The following is a 6668-nucleotide window of genomic DNA, read 5'->3' on the forward strand; positions in this document are numbered from 1 at the left end:
CCCCAATTACATAAAATAAAAAAGACTACCTTACTAACAAATTAATTAAAAAGTACTAAAAAAAATTCCTAACAAAATTAAAATAAAAAAACTAACATTACATCATAAAGCCTAAGATTAAATTAAAATAATAAAATCTAATATTACAAAAAAAATGAGCAAAATTATCCAAAATAAGAAAATATAAACCTAATGTAATACCCCTATAAAAATAAAAAGCCACCCCAAAATAAAAACACCCCCTAAAGCATTGCCCTAAAGCAAACAGCTATTTTACTGTTAAAAATTACAAATTACCCCCTAAAAGTAAAACCCCCCACCCAACCCTCAAAACAAAAAAAAACAAACTCTAAAAAAATCTAAGATACCCATTGCCCCCTTCATGCAGCGCAGGGACATCATCTTTCTTCATCCGGAGCGAAGACGGTGCGGAGCAAGACCAGCGGCCATGAAGCAGGACCTGAGGCCGCTGAGACATCCAGCGTGGAGGAGCCTCTTCATGCAATCGTCACCACACACTGAAGATTGAATGCAAGGTACCCATTTTATATTGGGGTACCTTGCATTCCTATTGGCTGAAATTTTCAAATCAGCCAATAGGATGAAAGCTACTGAAATCCTATTGGCTGTTCAAAAACCTAAGAGGTAGCTTAGGTTTTTTTTTTATTTTAAGTTAGGATTTTTTTTTTATTTTGGTACTTTTTAATCAATGTGTTAAGAAGATAGCTTTTTTATTTTATGTAATTGGGGTCAATTTAGGGGGTGTTAGGTAAGGTTAGGGGGCTTAGTGATTAGATTAATTATTTGCATTGTGGGGGGTTGGTGGTTTAGGGGTTAATAGTGTAATTAGATAGTTGGCGTTGTGGGGGGTTGACGGTTTAGGGGTAAATAGTATAATTAGGTTATTTGCATTTTGGCTGCATGGCGGATTAGGGGTTAATCACTTTATTACGTAGATTGCAATGTGGTTGAATGGCAAATTAGGGGTTAATCCCTTTCACCTAGATTACGAGTTTTGCGCTAAAGAGGGTGCAAAAATAACACCAGTTGCGTTATTTCACCCTCCATAGTGCTGCCATTACAAGTTACTGAAAAGCCTCCTTGTGCATGCGATATAGTGGCGTTAAGCTCCATACCGCACAAAATCCAAGGGCTGCTTTGACGTGCTTGTGCACACTTTCCTCCATAGACATCAATGAAGTCTGAAGAGCGCAATGAAAAATATACATAACGCAACCCCATTGATGTCTATAGGGGAAAAAAGTAACGTTTAAACCTAACACCCTAACATATACCCCAAGTCTAATCACCCCTAATCTGCCGCCCGACATCACAACACCTAAATAAAGTTATTAACCCCTAATCTGCCGCTCCCGACATCGCAGACACTAATAAAAATTATTAACCCCTATTCCGCCACTCCCCAACATCACCGCCACTATAATAAAGTTATTAACCCCTATTCTGCCGCTCCCCGACATCTCCAACACTATAATAAAGTTGTTAACCCCTAAAACTGCGGCCTCCCATATCTCTGCAACTAAATATACCCATTGACCTCTAAACCTCCGGCCTCCCACATCTCTGCCACTAAATAAACCTATTAACCCCTAAAGCGCCAGCCCCCCACATCGCAAAACACTAAATTAAACTATTAAACCTAAACCTAACACCCCCCCTAACTTTAAATAAAAATAACAATATAACTATATTTAAATAAATAGAAACTTACCTGTGAAATAAAAATAGCCCTAACATTAAACTATAAATTAACCTAACCTTACTATTCTAATAAAATCAAAAATACTACCAATTAAACAATCTAAATTACAAATTTAAAAAAACATAACAATACGAGAAAAATTAAAAAATCTAAAATTACAAAAAATAATTAACACTAAATTACGAAAAAATAAAAAAACACTAAGCTTACAAAAACAATAATCGAAATTATCAAAAATAAAAACAATTGCATATAATCTAATAGTCCTATAAAAATAAAAAAGCCCCACAAAATAAAAACACCCCCTAGGCTACAATAAACTACCAATAGCCCTTAAAAGGGCCTTTTGTAGGGCATTGCCCTAAGTTAAACAGCTCTTTAACTGTAAAAAAATACAAAGCCCCCCAACAGTAAAACCCACAACCCAAACAAACCGCAAAATAAAAAAACAAACTCTAAAAAAACCTAAGCTACCCATTGCCCCTAAAGGGGCATTTGTATGGGCATTGCCAGGGGCGAAACTACAGGGGGTGCAGAGGTCGCAATTGCGACTGGGCCCCCAAGGTTGGGGCCCAGCTTAAAAAAAACAATAAACAATAAAAAATGTTGACCTGCCACTGCCTGCACTGATATCATGTGAGTGTGACATGGTGCTTCACTAGTGTCTCTGACTACAGGGGTTAGTGTTTCTGTTTTACCCATTGGTGTTTATGTGTGTGTGTGTATGTATGTATGTGACTGTGTGTGTATGTATGTATGTGACTGTGTGTGTATGTCTGTGGAACCAGCAAATTACAGACCTTGCTATTACAGCATGGGGGGGCAGGGGGTAAACAGTGTCAGTCTATACAGTACCACTATATACAGTACGGGGGGCTGGACCATGTCACAGACTACTGTGGTCACTTTATAAAGTACTGGGGCGGGTAGGGTCAGGCCAGTCATCTCAACGACAGATTACAGACTGTGTCACTGACTCACTATATACAGTACTGGTGGGTTAAACAGTGTCACTATATACAGTAATAGGGGGTCAGACCATCTCACAGACTGTGGGCACAGGGTACTTCTTTTTGCAGACATGTAATCTGAGTCACATTTGTTTTCTGTGTTAAAAGTTAAAAAAAGATATGTATCAAATTCACTTTTTTTTGGGAGGGGGGTGGGGGTGGCCCTTCTTAGATTCTTGCACCTGGCCCTGTGGTTTCTAGTTACACCTCTGGGCATTGCCCTTAAAAGGGCATTCAGCTATTTTTCATTGCTCTTCAAAAGTCCACACCCTAATCTGAAAAAAAAAAACATACAAAATACACACAAATACTGCTCTCTCATGGATATCAGACAATTGAAAACACAACACAAGTTTATAAAAAAAAATGTTAAATATATGTGTGGCACAATTATTGGCACCCCTATGAATTCATATGAGAACAATATATTTGAATTATATTCCCATTTATATTTTAAATTATTTAGTACACCTGGGTGACTTGGAACAGGAAATTGTTCAACCATGACTTCTTGTTTCACAGGGGTATAAATATGATGTAACACATAGGCCAAATTCTCTTAGTCATTCATAACAATGATAAAAACAAACAATATAGGTGAGCGCTAAATGAATAGCAAATTAAGATAAGTTCTATAAGTAGAATGTGTGATAGATATAAGTCCTACTCAGATGTGTGCATAACATCCAATAATGTATACTAAAAGTATAAAAAAAGTTGAACACTTTACTATGTATATAAATTAATAGCATAAAATCATATACCTTGCAAGGTTAAATACAATAAAACAGAAACCAGTAAGCAATTCTATGTTAAACAATTACAGATATAAAACATTAAGGACCATGAAAAAATAAAATGTGAACCTTGTGGTGCTATTAGGGAAATAGCCTGATAAAAGTCTCCAAATGAGGTGACAATAATAAAAAGTACCTTGTTAGGACAAGGAGTCAAAGGGTTCCTTTAGGCAGATACAAGTGGTTGGCAAACAAATATCGCCAACAAGTGTGGCGAAGGTGAAAAAACAGACCATGATGGTTCCGGACCACGTGACCAAGTGAGCAGTAGCGTGATTGGATGGCGGTCGTTGTTAGACAATCCTAGACGTGGGATTGGTCAGATGTCGATTAAGGCTGTGTACTTGCTTCAATCCAAAGCGTGGGATTGTTTAGAAAAACAGCTATGTGCAATCCGAAGCGAAGGATAGGCTGGATATCGTCTTTTATTCACTCTGATGTGTGAGATTGGCTGAGTGATGTTTTCTCACAATCTTATTCTTGGGATTGGTGGACACTCTGTGAGGTCGAAATTCAGCTTCTTAGAATAACAATTTACAATGCAAGAGCAGGAATGTGCTGAGCTTTAGACAGACAGCGTCTGTATATATCGATACATTGAGCTTCCAACAAATTACATTGATACATTGAGCTTCCAACACTGCAAGATCCTGCCAGTCACTGTTGAAATGTGTTCTGTGCTGAGGACTACTCTTGCAATGTAAATAAAATGTTCCAAAAAAGCAAAAACAGCGCCTTGAGCAAAAGATACCACAAAAAAGGAGGGCTTGCCAATGTGGATTCAGATTAGAACAGTGAACTCTCTCTAGATGTTTGCTGAGGATTAGACTGTCCTTTAAAAGGTCCATAAGAGAAATCATATTGGTCCTTAGAGACAATTAATTAACCTATCAGCACATTACTGATATAGATTTGATTGACATAGGTATTAGCAAATCAAATTTCTAACACTGATAAAAACATAATACATTGTAACAAATGAAAGTGATATATTAAAACAAGATCATTAAAGGGACAATAAACCCACACATTTTCTTACATGATTCAGGTAGAGAATATAATGTTAAGAAATATTTCAATTTACTTCTATTATCTAATTTGCTTTATTCTTTAGGTATCCTTTGCTGAAGACATAGCAATGCACATGGGTGAGCCAATCACACGAGGCATCTGTGTGCAGCCACCAACCAGCAGCTACTGAGCCTATCTAGATATGCTTTTCAGCATAGGATATCAAGAGAATGAAGCAAATTAGATAATAGAAGTAAATTGGAAAGTTGTTTAACATGACATGCTCTTTCTAAATAATAAAAGAAAAAATTTGGGTTTTATGATCCTTTAAGAACAACTTGAAACAATCATAGATCGATACTAACTAATGTTATAGATCATCTGGCTAAATAAGTAATACATTTAAACGATAGATTAGTAGTAGCTAGTCTATGCCTAGTGTAAACAAATTCATATAACGTCTAGAAGATGAACATATAAATATAATTTGAAAGGATTCATATAAGTGAGTAAGCAAAAGTTAATAAGAAAGAGTTCCTTATAAGTGAAGGCTTGCTTTAGAGTAAGACAAGTGAGTAGTTCCTAATGGATGTACATATATGTGAAGATGTATATATTCGTATAAATATGTGTACGAATGAACGTGATAATAAGGAAATAAAGTGACTATCACCTAGATTCATCATCCAATAGAATTAGAGCTGCTTAAATCCAATTGGCTGATTTGAACAGCCAATAGGATTTTAGCAGCTCTAATTCCTATTGGCTGATTCAAATCTTTCAGCCAATAGGAATGCAAGGGACGCCATCTTGAATCGCGTTCCTTACATTGAAGATTCAGTGTACGACGGCGACCATATGAAGAGGATGCTCAGCGCCGAATGTCTTCAGGAAGGACCCGCTCCGCACCGCCAGGATGAAGATTGAAGAGGCCGTCTGTATGAAAACTTCTCACCGCCTGGATGAGGACTTCTCTGCCGGGATGAAGATCATTCAAGAGGGACTTCAAAAACTGTAAGTGGATCTTTAGTGGTTAGTATTAGGTTTTTTTAAAGTTTTTTTGGGGTGGGTTTTTTTTAGATTAAGGTTTGGGCAACAAAAGAGCTAAATGCCCTTTTAAGGGCAATGCCCATACAAATGCCCTTTCAGGGCAATGGGTAGCTTAGGTTTTTTTAGATTTAGGTTTTTTATTTTGAGGGGATGGTTGAGTGGTGGGTTTTAGTGTTAGGGGGTCTTTGTATTTTTTTTACAGGTAATAGAGCTAATATCTTTGGGGCAATGCCCCACAAAAGGCCCTTTTAAGGGCCATTGGTAGTTAATTGTAGGCTAGGATTTTTTTATTTTGGGTGGGCTTTTTTACTTTGATATGGCTATTAGATTAGGTGTAATTCTTTTTTATTTTTGAAAATTTCATTTGTTATTTTATGTAATTTAGTGTTTGTTATTTTTTGTAATTTAGTCTTTTTTTATTTGTAATTAGATACTTTGTAATTTTTAGAATAGTGTTAAGATTTTTTTTAATGTGTAGTTTAGTTTATTTAATTGGTAGTTAGTTTCATTTTTAGTTTAATAATTATATTAGTTTAATTGTTAGTTTAAACTTAGTTTTTTTAATTTGACAGGTAAGTTTAAATTTAATTTAAGCTAGGGAAATTGTAATTTTAATATAACATTGGGGGGCATTAGGTTTAGGGGTTACTAGTTTAAATTAGTTTATTGTGATGTGGGGGCATTTTGAGGGTTAATACTTTAATTGATTATATTTCATTGTGGGGGCTTTCTGTTTAGGGGTTAATGGGTTTATTATTGTGGCGGCAGTGTAGGGCTTAATAACTTTAGTATAGTGGGGGCGAAGTGGGCGGAGAGCAGATTAGGGGTTAATAATATTTAAATAGTGTTTGCGATGTGGGATGGCGGCCGTTTAGGGGTTAATAACTTTAGTATAGGGGTGACGATGTCGGGGAGTGGCAGAATAGGGGTTAATAAATGTTATTAGTGGCGGCGATGTCAGGAGCGGCAGATTAGGGGTTAATAAATTTATTATAGTGTTTGTGATGTGGGAGGGCCTCAGTTTAGGGGTTAATAGGGCTTAATAGGTAGTTTATGGCTGTTAGTGTACTTTTTAAC

The sequence above is a fragment of the Bombina bombina genome, chromosome 3, assembly GCF_027579735.1.
Source record: "Bombina bombina isolate aBomBom1 chromosome 3, aBomBom1.pri, whole genome shotgun sequence".
Lineage (NCBI taxonomy): Eukaryota > Metazoa > Chordata > Amphibia > Anura > Bombinatoridae > Bombina > Bombina bombina.